This window comes from Grus americana, chromosome 4 (assembly GCF_028858705.1).
Source record: "Grus americana isolate bGruAme1 chromosome 4, bGruAme1.mat, whole genome shotgun sequence".
NCBI lineage: Eukaryota > Metazoa > Chordata > Aves > Gruiformes > Gruidae > Grus > Grus americana.
This window is the reverse complement of record NC_072855.1, coordinates 36,288,293-36,297,783: the sequence shown is the minus strand read 5'-3', so window position 1 is coordinate 36,297,783 and position 9,491 is coordinate 36,288,293. Positions and strand designations below refer to the sequence as shown.

General features: G+C 37.7%; 1 long non-coding RNA gene across 1 annotated transcript; it reads right to left on the bottom strand.

The window, feature by feature from the left end:
• Window positions 1–1,352: 1,352 nt before the first annotated feature.
• Window positions 1,353–8,095, bottom strand: LOC129205707 (uncharacterized). Its single transcript, XR_008576835.1, has 4 exons — window positions 7,397–8,095; window positions 6,581–6,765; window positions 4,782–4,872; window positions 1,353–1,467 (listed from the first exon to the last, which is right to left on the bottom strand). It is a non-coding gene; the product is annotated as an uncharacterized LOC129205707 (long non-coding RNA).
• Window positions 8,096–9,491: the final 1,396 nt, after the last annotated feature.

Here is a 9,491-nt window from a genome sequence, read left to right as displayed (position 1 = left end):
ATGAATTAGGATAAAATCCTGTTCGAATTTAAATAAAATTCCGTTGAGCAGGGTTCTACCCAGCATACAGATTTCCAGCTTCCTTTGACTAAAGCCTAAAAAAAGATTAAAGCTCCATGGCAACTGCTATCTTAACTCCTGACAGCCATAGTATAAATTACATCTTGGAAAAACCTAATACTGAAAGTTTTATTTAGGTCACCAGTCAAGCTAGGAAATGGTAGGCTTACACATACAACCCCAAACTTCATTTTGCCCCTGCATGGTCTCAGTGAGGCAGAGATTTTTGTGGAAGGCAAACTGGATGCTATATGCAGTATGAGTTTAAAAATCTGACAAATTTTAGGTGTGTAAATTTGTTTCATAATTTTGGGGAAAAGAGAGTAATTTACTTGCAACTGTATCCTTCCAGTGAGGAATACAGCAAGGTTCATCTGGGAGACAGCAGCCCAGACAGGTACTATGTGAGGTTGCCACAGTAGCTGCATTTTCTGGCAGTGGAGGAGGAACAGTATTGGTTGGTTGGTTTGTTTGTTTATTTAGGGAGAGGGGAGGGAGATGGGCAGAGGTTGCATAATTAATTCGTTTGCCCACAGGGGCCTCAGCATTCATATTTGTGGCATGGAAGCTACATGTCCCTTTTGGGGTTATATGGAGATACTGCTTTCTTGCTGTTTGATGTTAACAATGAATAGGTTATTATTTGAGTGGTGGAGATGAATATAAATGGACATTAAAAGTCTAGAGTAAAGGGAACCTGTGGTAAACAACAACAAAGCCCCCCAAATTTCTGCTATCTGCATGAAGATTATCTGGTACTGTTATTTCCTTAGTTCTGCTTTCTTGTTCTTTGACTATTTTTGACCCTGTCCTCTCTGGACTACGTGCTTTTCAGGCCATGAAGAATGCCTGTAATTGTTGTCTGAGGAACACTTTATTGGAGCCATTAAAATAGCCTGGTGCCCAAGACAGGGAGGGATTGGTAACCAGGATCATCAATCCTGCTCTCCAGTGCAGGGGCAAAAAGGGCGTCTGCATGCTCCCTAGTCTGTCAGCTGCTGGGCAAACACAGAATTACTCCAAGGCTCTTTTTGACCTCAGGAGATAGCAAAGTTTAAGTCCTCACTATCCCATTTAAAAGGAGAAAGTACTCATCATTTCTCAAATAAAAATAAATCCAAGATAATATCAAAACCCTACTAGAGTTGGATTCCACTATATACTGGCATTATTGCCTACTTAGAAATTTTGTCTTGTAAATGTTTAATACCATCTATTACTGGAGAAGGATGAGAAATAGAATTGTAGAAGCATTACCAGTATAATAATTGGTTTTACAGACCTGCAAGTAGGACTGCTTTTGCCCTTTCCTCCAGCAGCTGGAGTTTGCTGATCACAGTATGATGTACGCCTTCATAACCTGGAATAGCGGTATGCTGGTGTTCAAATCGATTGCAAACTTTTATCCTGTGGACAGATAACAAAAACATACTCAAATACATATAGATAGTGAATTCTGTAAGAAAAAAACCTGGTTTTTTTTCCCCTCAGAGGTGTAATATCGAGATGCTAGCAATCAATTGTATTGCCAGTTGAACACAGTGCGTTGTACGAGTTAACCAGTAGAGCTGGGACACAGGATACAAGATAATCTCACTGTTAAATGGCTTTTGGCAGAGTTTTTAAGAAGTTTAAAAAACGCTAAATGACTTGGATTTCTGAGTATCAGATCATTAGAATTTCTGCATCGGCAAAGAACTCTTCATATTAATTTCATAAAACTTGGAAATGTTGAATAATAATTGAAATCATACAGAAACAGACCACTGAGCATTTTCTAAATAAAAATACATACTTTGGCTATGACTTTCAATGCAGCAATCTGTAATCTAATGATAGTATACACCAGAGTGGCAAATTCATCTACATTATGATTATATCTTATTTTACAGTAGAAGGTAATTTTGAGTCTTTCCCCTCTTACACTATTAAAATATTTGTAGTAAACCGCGAAGGTACTTCTGGATGATTTTATGTAAAGAACACTGCAATAAAATTTGTGATTATCATACCAGAGCTATTCTAAACTCAACTCCAGAAGACCCACCTCCCCATTGCCAAAGCACTGCCAGATCAGGTAAGTTAACGGAGTATGTGTTCATTCTTATGCCTGTGCAGCAGTTGGCCCTGCTTGCCCTGGGGAGTGTACTTAATGCATTAGCCGGTGAAGTTTTACAGGGCACAAGGCTTGTCTTCCTGTAAACATGCTATGCACTTTTGAAACCTGCTTGAGGATAAAATATGATGCTTCCGTGAAAAAGTGACATTTTAAGTATTTAAATTTTTCTTTAGAGAAATCCTGAATGTTTTGTCACACACTTGTGGCTGTTGCCATGGAGACAGAATTGGTTTTGGGGAAGCAGGTCAGACATAAGTCTCATATTTAATAAAGTTTTTTTGCTAACACCTCTCTCTTGTATTTAATGACTTGTCATCTGTACTTCCTGGCATGAGGTACAACAGCACAGAAGAAAGCACCCACAGATTTCAAAGGCTTGACTTTGTGAAGTGCCAGAGTAACTGAACTGCAGCTTTGGTAACTGCCAACTGTAAAAAGCTGTTAAAACTTACGAGAATTAAATGAACTGAGAAGAAATTTAAAACTTTTTGTAATAAATCATGCAAGTCCCTCACAGGAGGAACAGCCTGACTGTAACCAGAAACATTCCTGCATCTAGTCTGTCTCTGGATGAAGGGTTTAAAAAAAAAAAATAACCAACCTAATATTTTGGAATACAGCCTCTAGACAGAAATTTATTCAAATAACTTAGTAGGAAAAAGTTGTTATTAAATCAAGATCATGCTAAGGCTCCTTCTTGAACCTTATGGCTGGCCAAAGTAAATCTGCATATAAAGATATGTAAAATGCATCCAGATTATAGTCCTGGATTTCCTTCTCACTAAATTAAGCACAGCTTCTAAATGGAATTATCTGATGAATACAAAAATTACATACTTCCATTCAATTCTTTATAGCTGAAGCTAAGTTCTTTAGGTTGACTGTGCTTTCAACCATGTTTTATTTTCCCACTGATATTTAACAGCTTGTACCTTTCCTCTCTGCCCATTTCTCCAAAGGTGGTGTGCAAATGTGCTCTTCAGCACATGCTTCATCTCCTATTCAACAGCCCGAATAACTGATAAGACCGCAGTGCAATTTTAAATCACGGCCATGGCAAAATACAAAATCTGCACAAAGCAGGTTCTGTCTCTGTTCAAAAGCCGGCTCTATTAAAAAAAAAAAAAAAAGCACCGTGAATACATAATACTGTTGAAACTGTTTATTTTTGCCTTGCGTAGCAAAAATGAGGAGAGACACTGGGGACGAGCTCCTGAACTAAAGCCAGTCATGCAAATACTGACTAATGAGATGGTACTAAGCTTGTTCCTGTAAGATACTGCTTGTGTGTGTTTGCAGCAAAACGCCCAAGTTTCTACTGAAGGCTTAAGTGCATCAACTGAAAGCATCTACCTAAGGTATCATAGTTGAAGTCATCTAACTCAAAACTGTAAACCATGGCTAACCTTCCACTGGGTCAGGGTTCTTACTCCATAGGAAGTAACTGAATCAATAACTGTGATATTGCTATTTCTGCCATGCTTTTGAACTATGTAGGAAGATAGAATATTTAATGGAGTGTTATGAGTTTCAGCTGAAGATGGTGCTGATATAAACGACTCCATTACAATAGATTGTATAATAGTTTTGGCATAGTTTTATTTCAGTGTAGCATTTCAAGCAGATCTCTGCTTAACCCTTAAATAAAACCCATTAGAGATCACCGTTTATGCTATTATACTTGGAAAGATTATGAAACAGCACAACTATAGAGGCTGACTGGACTTCCAAAAGCTCTAAATAAATGGCATCTCTCAGTTGTGTCTCATTACAACTGTGCAAGCCTTAAAAATACTAAGTTTCTTCTAGGCCTTATTTTGATATGAATATAGGCAGTGGAATCCTGTCACCTTCTAGTGGACACTCAGTGGGCAGTTGGGGATGGAGGGCTGCCTTTATCACTAAATTTTCCCTAGATCCCTTTATTTTGTTTGATGCTTGGGCTTCTGAATTGTACCTTCTTCAACCCAGAGTCTCCCTGTGTTGTTTGTGTCACTGTGATTAGATTTTTACTCCAAACTGGAATGATCATCATCTACTTCAGCTAGGAAAAACGGGGGGAGATTCACAAATAGTCGTACTTAAAACCTGAGTGCCATATAAAGAGAGCACTGCTTAATAAAGATGACACACAAAAAAAGCCTAATTTCAAACAAATCATGCAATGACTGCCCAACGTTCCTGCTCATTTCCAGTTTAGAAGATCAGAACATGTAAGCAGAAGCTAATATATTTGTCATTCTAAACCACTGGTTATCTGTTTGTCTCATTTCTTATGTAGCAAAAAGCTGGCAAGATGACCAACTATAGTTTTATCATACTTAGGGAAAGGATGCGAGTGGAAGAAAATTATGTAAGAGTAATTTTGTTTGAAAAGATAACTCAAAGTAATTTTTACAAACGTGCAAAATCCTTGAATTATCAGCAGAAGCACAAAACCCTATTAACTTATTCTTTGCATTTCATGAAGTTACTTGATCAGCATTAGCCAGCTTCCTCATTTTTCCTTTCTGAGCAAGTGATTCAGTAGAGGAACTTGATGATTGTGGAGTGTACCATTCATGTAATAACAAAAGGGGAACATATTCAGGAGATTACCCACTTTCCTTCATGATTTCAAAACCAATTCTACTGGCATCATCTGTAATTGTCAAGTAGTACACATCTGGCTCATTTTTCAATAATTTTTAAACCTAAAATTTAGAAAAATAGTGATTTTCAGTATCTGTCAGATAAACACCTATACTATTAATTTGATATTAGTCTTAAGAAATAACACTTTAATGATTATTTAATACAGTACAATGATCAATGACAATAAAAACCTCCTAGGATTTGAAGAGAGTAAGATCAACATTTCACTAATTTTGCACCATTGCAAAAAACCAAAATCTTGTGAAATGAATAAACAGGAATGCTGTTTTAAGACATGGTAAATAATTATATGCTATTCAGTTCTGGAAACCAGAGTTAAGAGTGGAGGGAGTTCAAATAAGCAACAAGATAGAGAAGAGGTGTGGAAGACAATGACTTCTAATGAAAAATAGAACAAAGCCTAGAAACAAGAGGACTGAGGTCAGTAGTCCTCAGTAATGTGGAAGTTTGCTTCCGAGAGGAAAGGGACAATCCATCTAAGTGAAAAGGACAATAATTAACGTCCTTCGAATGGAGCGCTGAAGGTTTAAATAAGACACTAGGGAGAAAACAAAACAAAAAAAAGAACTGTCCAACAATAATGACAATAAAACACTGGAATATATTACTTTGGAAAGTAAAGATCTCTAGTGATAAAGATGCTACAAGACAGGCTAGACAATCATGTCAGCATTGGTTTAATTATAACTGATCCTGCCCTTGGCCACAGAAAATGGATTGGATCAGCAGTTCTTGAGCACTGACATATCCTTGGAGGTCCAGAAAATGCTCCAGGAGAATTTAATCTGATATTTCTCCTTATTCCTACCTTTTCCCCTAAAAGTTCTCTCTGAAAATCATTTGAAGAATGTAGTATTTACTCTCAGCCAGCAGGACAGGAGGGTAGCAGAGCCATCAGATCCACCCTCCCTAAGGGCACATTTTGAGCATCACCAGTGGCCAGCTGGGTGGACACTTGTTGCATGTTCCTTGCATTCCCCTGGCAAAAGTGAGCTGAACTGTGTTGAAGGTTATGCTACCACAGCAGCACAAAGTCCATGGGGAAGGCTGACCTTACTCTTCCCAGTGAAATCCAGATCCACAATTGAGGAACATTTAAAGGCATAAGATGTGAGGAATGGTGCAATTTTCCAGGGGCATCAAGACTAGGATCAGTGAGAGGAAGCTTCTAATGATACCTGGTGATTCAGGCGACGGCTGCAGAACACAACTACCCAGGGACAAGAATCTAGCTGTTGTACAGAAGTACCACCTATTTGCTGGAGTAAAAATAGGGATGCTTGTATATATGAAGGGCCTATCCTATTACAATAGAAAGATAGGCCCAATAATAATAAATTTCAGTACCATTGAAATAAATGACCTCCTAAATGTGTTTCCAGCTCTAGTTTCTACTTGTTGCATATGTAATTAAGTAATAAAATAATTATATTCTCCACACTCATAGAAAATGTGATAGATGTTCAGGTATTTTAAGCAGCAAACCTGGATACTATGCTTTGGTTGCTACCTTTTCAAGAAACACTGGAATAATGTTTCACAGTATTTTCTTTGATAAGTGTTAATTTTTGAGTACATGAATTTTTAGCAACTACAGAACATGTTCAGTAAGTAATTCTTATTGTGCTCATCATTTCTGAGTAGTTTCAGGCAAATATTCACCATCCAAACTCTTGGCTATTTTTATAAATACCACATCTAGCAGTCAACATGAAAAGTGCATTTAAGCTTATGAAAAATACCTACCATTCCAGTTTCTAAGTTCCACAGGATAATATAGTTGATTTTCTCTTCTTCAGTGTAGCTGGGAAGCACCAGATAGTGGCCAACGTAGGTCAAGGCAGTAGTGTATTGAAAGAGGATGGATGTGCTGGTTTCAAGAAGATGAAATTGGCACAGAGATGGTGCACGTGGTATGAAGACACTGTGACCTAGGGAGCAGGAGATCGTCTGGCAAGCCAGTCACAAGCTCAAGAACTTTCATGCAGATTTATGTCAGCACTTTTCTTTCTTATCTTATTTATATCTAATTAAAAATATGTACCTTTTCTCAATCTTCACGTATTTATTTATATAAGTAGTTAAGTGACATTGGTGTTGGTCAATTAACCTTAAAACCAAATGGGTCTCTAGGCATAAGTCCTTTCATGTCGACATATAAATAATTGTGTATGTACACATATGCACTTGTAATAACTGCTCCAGATGATCTATCTGTTGACCCAATGCATTGATGACTGAGAAAATCAAGGTAAATCATGGCAAATGAACACAGGGCTGAGACTATCTACAGTAAGTCAGATGGGAAACTGTTCATAGTAAAGCCAAACACAGCCCACCAGTGACACTTTATACTTGCAGATGACAGTAAATAGCAAAGATTATCAAGAAACTTTGGAATTCCGGTTACAACACAATGAAACTGTAAAATTCTTATTACAATTTAATATTTGATCTTTAGGAACAAAAACTATAGAATTTACAATTAGAAAATTAATCTTCAGTGTAAATTAAGCAATCAAAAGGTGGACTTAATTATAATTATGACCTCAGAGCACTTACCTATTTGATACCTTCCTGATACCAGATCATAACGGAAACCATGGAGTGAAAACAAGATAGAAATAAGTGACATAACAAAATAAAAGGAATACAAAGTAGGACAAAATAGCTTCTCAGCATTCTAACAGTTGTTTCATAACATATCCATCATAAGCAGAACAATATTTTGAGATTTGAGAGAAACTGTATAAACATCATACATCAGGATGTTGTTTCTCACCTTTTCACCTCCACTAAGCAAGTACTGATCAATGGCATTATGTTTTTCACTAGCAGGTTCCTTTTTTCCCCATTTCTTGTTCTACCTTCTTCTCCAGTCTCCTTTCCTAACTTCCTTGCACCTTTCCCATGGGGTCCAAAGTTCTGAAAAAATATTGATGTTTGTCACCTGATACAACCTTTTGATTACATTCATTGCAGCAAAATTCCTCGGAAGGATGCACAATTTACTTAATAGGTGATCACTACAGTCTTAAGAATTCTGAAAAACCTGCTTCCTTCTCATCTTTTGTATGTTTTAAGCAGGTGGTGATAGACTGCAACTTAAATAACTACCATGAACAGCAATGGTAGATTCAAGATAAATTCCTTGCATTTACTCAGAAGTCAAAATAGGCTGTCTGCAACTCCAGACTTTAAGAGGTGAATGGAAAGTAGTGAGGAAAACTGCCAGTATGCTGACCTTCCATCCACCCAGGACTGCCTCACCAGTGGACAGAACATATTGGTTACAGATGGAAAAAAGATTGGAAACCACTGGTTTAGACTGATGTCTAGAGAGACAGTAATGCTACTTCGATAATATTTAAGTAAGCATTGTCACAATTCCTCCTTCCCACTTCTCAGGCAGCTAGGGTCACTAATTCTTGCAGTTGAAGGAATATAATATTTGTACATCAGTCTGGTCTTCATCTCTTTGATCTCCCTGCTTCTAGACAAGGACACTCTGGCTTTAAGGAAGGTTACAATGACCTCAGTTATTTATTCCAATAATTCATATTTCAGTGCAAATCCATGGCCTGGACAACCGATATTTCAGCTCCAGCTCTGCAATGCTAAAGAAATTAAAGCTGCTCCCTTGCTCATTCTCCTTTTGAGCGGAGTCTCCTGATACAGGTCGCTGGTGGCTTTTGACAGATGATGGCCTGCCAGAATAGGTTGCTCAGGAGTTTTTGTTGCATTCTGGCTCAGCCAGCCCTTTACAAACCCATTCTCTAAATTCCCAATGACAAAAAGGTCCCTGGCAAAACATCAGGATTCTTTGATATCACATGAACCATGTTCTGGGAACAGCACCAAAAGATCTTATCCAAACATTTCTCACAGATCTCACGAATGCTAGGGAAAACCAACTCAGTTCAACAGGCACAGGGAAGAATGAGTTGCATCTTTCTGCTCCAGTGAGGTCTTTATTACTGTTAGAGGGTTTTATCCCCAGAAAGTGACTTCTTTTGTCTTCCTCCATTTCTGGAAAAGGGAGCCTTAGCTCACAGTTTGGGCACTAAGCACAGCTGACCTTAACTAGACTTAAAGTTTCCACTCAGGTATACAATATATTGTAAAGAATTGCTTATTTTCAGATTTTAACTTTTATTTACACTTCCATGAGTATCTGATGGATTTTAAGAGAATGCACTTTATGCGAATGACTATTGTGACTCAAGAAAATAAAAAAAAACCATTAAGATGGTTGACTGAACGATCATTCTGTTTAAAAGTATTTAGCAGTTATTTGTACGGACATGAACATATTATTTGTTTTATATGTAAAACTTTGTGGATGATGCAGTCAGTGCCAGAGACAAACTCTTACGTATTCTCAGAGAGTCCAAGCAATAGCCCTCCCTTAAGAATCCTGTATTCTTTACTTTGGCAAGGAACGATGTGATGACCTGACTGTTTCTTCACATACTTCTTTCTCAAAAGGTCATAAGTTAACAGAGTCTAGTAAAAACATAAAAACCCCACCTTGCCTTCTTTGTATAATTAATTATCTGTTGTGGTTTAACCCCAGACGGCAGCTAAGCACCACACAGCTGCTCGCTCACTTCCCCCTCAGTGGGATGGAGGAGAGAATTGCAAGGGTGAAAGTGAG